General features: G+C 32.2%; 1 pseudogene; it reads right to left on the bottom strand.

Annotated features, from left to right (window-relative positions):
- On the bottom strand, positions 240 to 2,783 carry LOC109230604 (annotated as a pseudogene).

The following is an 8,371-nucleotide window of genomic DNA, read 5'->3' as shown; positions in this document are numbered from 1 at the left end:
AGCAGAAGAAATATGTGATAAAATCACTCATTTTTCATGAAAATATTTTCTAGGAAAACATTTTACTTCGTACCAAACACACCCTAATAGTCAATAGTTTTACTCAAATCATTAATTTCTGTCGAAGGTGAATTTCACAATTACAAAAACATAGCTAGGATGTAGGCACAGAACAAAACCTGCTAACTCGACCTAATGAATCTCCTTATTAGGTTGAAATAATCTAAACAAAGATTGCTTTAATTGACTCTCTTACAATCTGATCTAATTTCTCCATTGGTCCCTGTTAATGGACTAATATTTCCCATATTAATCATTGACTGCACAAAGCTCTGAAAGAAGGCATTTTGGCTACTGCTAAATGTGTTAACAATGGAGATTGTTGCTGTACCAGCTGTTGAAAATAATTCTTGATCTGACTGCAGAAGACCTTGTTTATTCTGCAAATTAGCAAAATAATTGTTGTCGAATTTATCTGGAGTCGTAAAATCAAGACTAGCCAAGGCAGTTGCACTTCCATTTTTAGGACATATTTGCCTTAAATTGGCTACATAAGTAGTGTTTAAGGTGGAATCGGGATTTCCTGTGCCATTGAAATTGTAAAGCCTGCCACTGAATACGCGACATTGTGCACGTCCAAATGTGTGAGCGCCTAATAGAGAAAAAAATAGTGTTAACAATTTTTGCATATGTATATGACCAGTGCCGGCTGAAGCCTAAGGCCACTAAGACAATGGCCTTAGGCCCCGGAATACTTAGGGCGCCAAAAATTATAAACAATATGTATATACAACAACAACAACAACAACAACAACATATATACTCAGTATTATTTCACACTGTGGGGTCTGGGAAGGGCAGTGTGTACGTAGACTTTACCCCTACCTTTCAAGCTACTTTGATAAGTAACTACTAAAATTCGTCCTTAGCATTGAATGACTCTTGAAGCATAGTAGTTACTACGGTATTATTTACTTCAACTTATAGTTAGAATTAAAAGTGTTAAGAGAAACTGTATAAGTATAAGAATACTCTAATTGACAAACTCAATTAGGTAAAAAGTATTAATTCAATTACCGTTAATAATTTTTATATCAGTTGCCTCGGTTGAAAAAAAAAATTCAAAACCAAATCAATAAAATTCAGCATGATAACAGAAAAGAGATTAAACAAATTGAACATTGCCAATAATTAAAGCTGACTATAATTTCTTTAGATTTCGATTAATTATAAGAGTAAAAAAAAATAAGTAAAAAAATTTAAGGCCTCACTTTTTATTTTCGCCTTAGACCACATATTATGTCGAGCCGCCCCTGTATATGTCTAGTGACAGAATCAGGAATTAATTCAAGCAAGAGGATTTTAGAAAGGGATATTGATACAAAAAGATCACACATGAAATTTAAACCTATATATGCCTAGACCCTAGAGTATTTTTGAACCTCTTTTGCCGTTATATATAAGGGAAAAAGTTCGCTGTTGGCCTATTTATCACAGTATGATTTGTCAATGAAGGGAATTCAATTAAAGTCTTTGTATCCACGTAGCTTTGCCCATGTCTGTTTCATAGAGCGGACGATTTATATAGTCAACCTAAATTGCTTATGATTAATTAGTTGATAGTAGTATATACTAATATATTATAGGATTTAACTTATGTAGAATAATAATGTATTAATATTTTAATTTGTTGTAACAGGTAATATGTCTTACTTTCTCGTTTTAGTTAATCTGATACTTTAAATTTTTTACACTGCCAGTATATATTTTATTAACGCATTTATAGGTAGTAGCAAGGGTAGAACAGTATTTACCGGATAAGGCGACTAGATCAGTAGTGTTAAGGCCAACAACACAAAACTTTGCAGTAATGTTGTCTATGCCTTCAAAAGGAGAAGGAAATAGAAGTATTAGCTCCTGCTTGATTTGCTATTCTGCTGTCTCTTCTCCCTAACAATACATTCCATGAAGGACCGCCTGCCTGTGCGCCGGCCACAAAAAGAACGATCATTACGCGTTTAATTTGGACAATATTTGGTCGAAGTTGAGAAAAGAGTTTTTGAAGTTAAAAATTAAAAAAGAGTAGGATAAGTGAATAATGTGACACCAGAGAAACTGAGGCTTCAGCAGCAAGAGCAAGAATGTCAGCACAGGAGACACCACCAGGGCAAGACTTTTCAATAGCAGTCTTAATGTTATCAACAACATTGAAACCCCTTATGGAATTAGCATTTGGAGCTGCATCTTTCTCACTTTTTATATTGGCTGTTGCATTATTATCCAACAATATTGAAGCATCACAGCCCTGATCATTCACATGCAAAAGGAAAAAACGATTAGTCGCGTTAAAACCATAAAACTAGTTCAAGATAGTACCAATAAGCAGTGACAGATTCAGAATTTAAACGTTGAGAGAATGAGTTCTAAGATGTATATACTAATACTGTATATGAGTTCACGTATTTATTCTAACTCGCAAACTCATGATTGGATCCGTCATTGTCGGTAAGAAAGAACTAAAAATTGACAAGAAATATTGGCAACATTACATTAACAAAACAATCATGGAAATGGAGTCGAATGAGGCTAGCGCCAATACGTCCATCAGCTTGCAAAGCTTGCTGAATTACATTTCGGACAATGTTGGAAACATTTGGACATGTATATGAATAAAAATTGGCATTCAACGTCTGAGCATTTGATTTGGAGTAGCTGAAAACTACAAGCAAAATGCAAACTACTGCTAAGGAATTTAAAGAAGACCAAGAAGAAAAAGAAGCCATTTATGTTTGATTTTCTTGTATAGCAGAGCAAGATATGAAGCTAGACAATGTTTTGCTTCTTTTCAACTGGCCTCAATAGCTAGAGACCTGCGCACTCAATATATATATATATATATATAGAAAAATTATTTAACTTGTATACATTAACGATGTTGACAACAACAATTATTGTACCTCAATTCCAAACAAGTTGGGGTCGACCTATTATATGTATCCTTACAGACCATGTTTTTCCCATTGAAATTCATTTCACGCCAGCATTATATATATTGACATTGTGTTTTAACATGTTTTCCACTAGTGGATTATACTGGGTTGTTGTTGTTGTTGTGTTTTAACATGTTACAATATGTAACATGTCTTGTTTTTTACGTTACTAATTTCATTTTTATGGACGAATACCTATAGTTATTTTTAGGCAACGCAATCAGAGGCGGAACATAATCTGAAATTTATAGGTTATGAACTTGCCACGGTACCCATATCACGTCTTAGTTATTGAATTCGGAATTAAAATATTTAAACATATTTAATAATTTTTAAGGTATATGCAAAAGCTATTGCTTCGTCTGAACCCATAAGTAAAACTATAACTCAATAATGTAAAAGTTATTTTACGCTGTCAAAACATCGGAAAAAAGTGTCTTGCTTTAATTTCATCCTTTTATCTTGACAATTTCAGACGTTATACTCAAAAAAAGAAATTGGTGATCTTAGGATGTTATTGCTTTCTCTATGAGTACTGTATCTCTCGTGATACTAATGCAACAATTACTGTTCCTACAATGTTTGTTGTGTTGTTAATCAATGGCAAGAAAACAAATGTACTACTAAGTATTAGCAATATGAGACTTATTCAACATTAAGTAACATCTTAACAGCCTCTTCAAATTTTAAATTTTATGAAACAAGTAACCATCAATTTGAATGTCTCAAAATTTTAGCATAAAGTATTGAAAGATTCTCCATAATTAAAGGAAAATCAAAATGTGGACTTTACATGATTGGATTGGACATTACTGAAAGTAAGATTAAGTTAAAAAGATAGATTTGTAATTCACAGTTTTAATTACCCTATTTGGGTAATGATTACCCTACAAGCTCACGTGTAGGCTCTTTTTTCTTTCTTTTTTTTTTAATTCCCTCCCTCCGCGAGTTTTCCCACCTTACTTTTAGGGTGACTCAAACTCATAATCTATTGATTGGAAGTTGAGAACGGTCGAAACAACCCATTCTAGTTCACGTGTACACTCTGTACATACTTTTATAGTTTAAAAGTAAATTTGATTACAAGTGCTTAGTTTTTGTCTAATCGCATACACTTTAATGATAGGTTAAAAAAGAAAAAGAAAAATGAAAAAAAAAACACCTTTTCTGCCTAGAATTGAATTGTTTCGCGTTTTCGAGGTCTTAACCATGATTAAATAATGAACTACATATGAAGGACCTTCTCATGCACTCAATGCTTTGATGTATGCACCGAGTGCAGCCAGAGGTGGACCCAGGATTTGAACATAGCGGGGCACCATCGTTGACCAAAAGAATGTTCAAAAATATAAAAAACTTAGTCAAATAAGATCAAGATTAAAGGTCTATTAAGCAATTCAAGCAGAGTCTCAATTACTGTCGTTGAATCGATGGATGTTTGCTACTTTGCCGGAGTGATCCTTGAAGGCAGAAGGGTTTTTAGAGTTTTTGATTACTGTTTTTGAAAAAAATTTGGTGAACTACTTATTTTTATACATGTCAAGAATTTGATAATGCTTATAAACATAGATATAAAGATAAAGAAGGTAATTGGCTTCTTGCTAATGGAAAATCCTATCCCCTTCTATGTACTAGTACTAAATTATTGTTCATTAACTAGAAAAGATAAAGGGAAAAAAACAAGTTGAACACTAAATACAGGATACTATACTATGTTGAATTCAAAGAGGAAAACAAATAAAATGAAAAAGAGAACTGATGTTGGGTCTCGAACCCAGGTCACCTATAGTGAGGGAGGACATAAATACAATATGTTAAACCAACGGAGCAGTTTAGCTTTTCTATTTGAGCGGGCACATCAAAATTATTTGAGGGATCCTTAATGTATATACAAATATACATAACTAATTAATTCAATCACAAATAGGAAAGTTGAGAAAAATTGAGTATAGAAACATACTTTGAATGTCTCTTCACGTGGAGAAGGAATGTATTTTTTTATAATTTTCTCGTCGTCAGTAAGTGTAACAACTTACAAGACTTTATCTTAATTCTGACCGTTGGAACTCTTAACCTCAACTTTAAACATGTACCTTTTTTCAAATAAAAGATAGGAAAGTTGAGAAAAAAATAAAATAAAATGAAAAATGAAGAAAAATGTATTGAAAAAACTTATGACTATTTATACGTTGGGGTAAGTTAAAATATAAAATAAAGTAAAATAAATTATTTAACATATTAAAGATCTGTATAATGAGAGGCTTTTGTCCGTTGACGATCATCTTACCTCTCTCCTACGCTACGCTCTCAACTAGATCAATTGGTTTGTCCACTTTGAAAAAATTTCAAAATCGTGCAACAAAATAAGATCTTAAATAAAATATCTCTATTATAGAAGTAATGTGAGAATATTTTAAAATACTCAAAATATTGATAAATTTTAATAATACATGAATATTTTTTAGCAATTAAATAAAAGTGAATAAATTAAATTTTTAGGAGTAGTAAAAATTTGTATTATACTTTTTTATATTAAGCAAGGATATTTCGCCTAATGGTAAAGTAATAAAACGTCACATCAAAATATAAAAATACAAAATAATGAATAATCCAATAATGAAAAGTAATAATAAACAAAAAAAAATATAGAAGGATGAGACTTATTTAATTTGAGATGAAAAAGTATCTTCCAAGTATGATGAGAAAGTCATATAATAAATAACACCACATAACTGAAATCTTAATAAAATCAAAAAAAAAAAAAAGGAATTTCACGTAACGAGTAAATAAGCTTACTCAGAAAAAAATATTTTATAAAAATTAGTGTATAAAAATATAGGGATAAGATTTATTTGAATTTGAATGAGAAAGTATCTTTCGAAATAAGATGAGAATTTATACAGTGGATTATATATCATAATTAAAATCATAATAGATAAATCAATAAAAATAAGTAGAACAATGAATGAAGTGGCAAACCGCTGGAGATACTAGCAAAGCTAAATGAGTTGGTTATTTATTCTTTAGATGAAGAAATTCAATTTTTTGTGTTTAATTGTTCTTCTTCTTTAGCAATAATTATATAGAGACAACTCGATGAAATTCATTTAATTATTTTTGGTTTCATTCTTTTTAATGCGATTGCTAAATTTAGTTTTCAATATACATATATTTTTATCACCGTTCTTTTTTATATTGAAACGATCCGCACGGATATGTATACTGGTAAAATGAAAGGGAGAACTGGTGTTGGGTCTCGAACCCAGGTCATCTAGTGAGGAAGGACATAAATGCAACATGTTAAACCAACGGAGCAGTTCAACTTTTCTATTTGAGTGGGCACATCAAAATTATGTGTGGGATCCTAAATGTATATATAAATATGTACAATTTTTGCCGAGGTTAGTGGGTTTCGGTAACCTCTCTCATCTCCATATAGGTCTGCCTCTGAGTGCAGCTAAGTTTTTACTCCACTTAGTTGGGGAAACAAACAATGTTGTAATTATATAAAATATTAGACAATGAAGTGTTAAACCTCAGAGTTTAAGTCGCACCAACATTTTGGAGATTAGGGTTTGGAGGCTTTCTTGAAGCTTAACCATACAAGTTTGAAACTTAATTATTCCATATAATTACCCAATCAAAACATTGACTTTAAGATGTGCCGTATTATGAAGCAAAAAAAAAGGTTCATTACAGTTAACGCGCTAAAAGAAAGTACCATTAAGTGACTTAACTTTACACGGAAAAAAAGGAACAAATGATTAATGAAATACTATTACTCTATTAGTAGAGCAAGGAGAAAAATTTGGAGAGATTTGTTTTATGACCCGTTACAGTTTACAAATCTTCTTAGCTATATGTCCCTTTTAATAGGAGATGTGTAAGAAGTATCACCAGAAATTAGTAAATAAAACATACAATATTTATCTTAAGATGAGTATTAGATCTTTGTAGCTAGCCATGACATATGGGTTTGGCCGAACCCACTAACTTTGGTTTAAACTCTGTATTTATCTTAAGGAATTCATACAATATGTACATATCATTAATTTAGAACTCAATAACTTAGAAGGGCTAGAATTCCGAACCCATTGTTTAATCAAAAAGTGTTAAGCCTTTTGTTAAACTAATTAATGAAGAAAATAGAGGATAAATCCTAGCCAAGAATAATTAACTCCGGATCTAAGTGCAATGAATAAAAGAATGAGATATAGCAAAGCTTGTAGCTCGATTCAAGATTATTAAAAGACATCAAGCATGATAATAAACTTACATCTTTGGAGTATCGTTCTGTAGTGTAAGAGCAAAGAAGGAAAAGAAGGAATGCCATTGATGACTATGAGATCTATATTTATTGATTTGACAATCATAATTACAGAGATGTGTATTTGCTATCTAAACCCTTTTCTTGGTCTTCCGTTCTTCTCCCCTTTTTCTCTATGAGGGGAGCCCCCTTTTCTTTGTCTCCTTGCCCCATATATATATTATCAGTATTCCCTTTTGTCCATCGGTACTTAACCAGAGTGCATTTGCCTCCTTACTGTCCCTCACGTCACCTCCCTTCAATATCACGATATCCACTCCGTCATACAGGCTTTTCGAGAGCTCCATCTTCGGCCACGGCCGAGGTCTTCGTTGTTATTACGTTCGGTGGGTACGACCACGTCTCAGTCGACCTCCTTCCATTCCTGTTAACGTTAATCCATATGCCGTCAGATTTTGACCCATACACCCATAAACTTCAAATTATGGCTCATTAAAACTCTTTGTAGGGTCATAGCATGAATGAAGGATTGAGAACTTCCTTGCATTTCTATTAATTATAGCTATCCTCATGGTGATTATCTTGTATCTTCTGTGAATCTGAATCTCAGACTGTCAACTTGCAAAGTAAATTCTTCATGTTTAAACTGGGAAATTCCTAGTTCAAACAGCTTTGTGGCTTCAAAATTCTTTTAAAATTTTCTTGTGTATTATAAGAGAAAATATCAAGTTCAATTTGAAGCAGCTGTTTAATTCACAAACCTATTTTCTTTAGCTTTTGCTCCTATTACTCACAGGTTGGGTATTAGATAATGTGGCAACTTAATTTGGTATGTTGGAAACTTTGAGAAAATATTTGAGAAAAATAATGGATGCTTGATCTTAGGGTGCTGTAAATCCAACCAACTGTCCTAATACAGCAGTATGAATGCTTAACTTTCTCTAACTTGTTCAGCAGTCCTAGAGTTCAGGATAAATAATAGACTTTATTGTGAAGTTCTGAAATTGGTAAAGCTTCATCTCTTGCCTGATCCTGAAGTAGCAATGAGGGAAATTTCTATTTAGTTAGTTAAGGTTTCAAATAACTTGCATATTGTAAGTGTGTGTGTGGGGGG

Source organism: Nicotiana attenuata, chromosome 7, assembly GCF_001879085.1.
Source record: "Nicotiana attenuata strain UT chromosome 7, NIATTr2, whole genome shotgun sequence".
Classification (NCBI taxonomy): domain Eukaryota; kingdom Viridiplantae; phylum Streptophyta; class Magnoliopsida; order Solanales; family Solanaceae; genus Nicotiana; species Nicotiana attenuata.
Note: the sequence above shows the minus strand (reverse complement) of the source record. Positions and strands in the feature narration are given on the sequence as shown.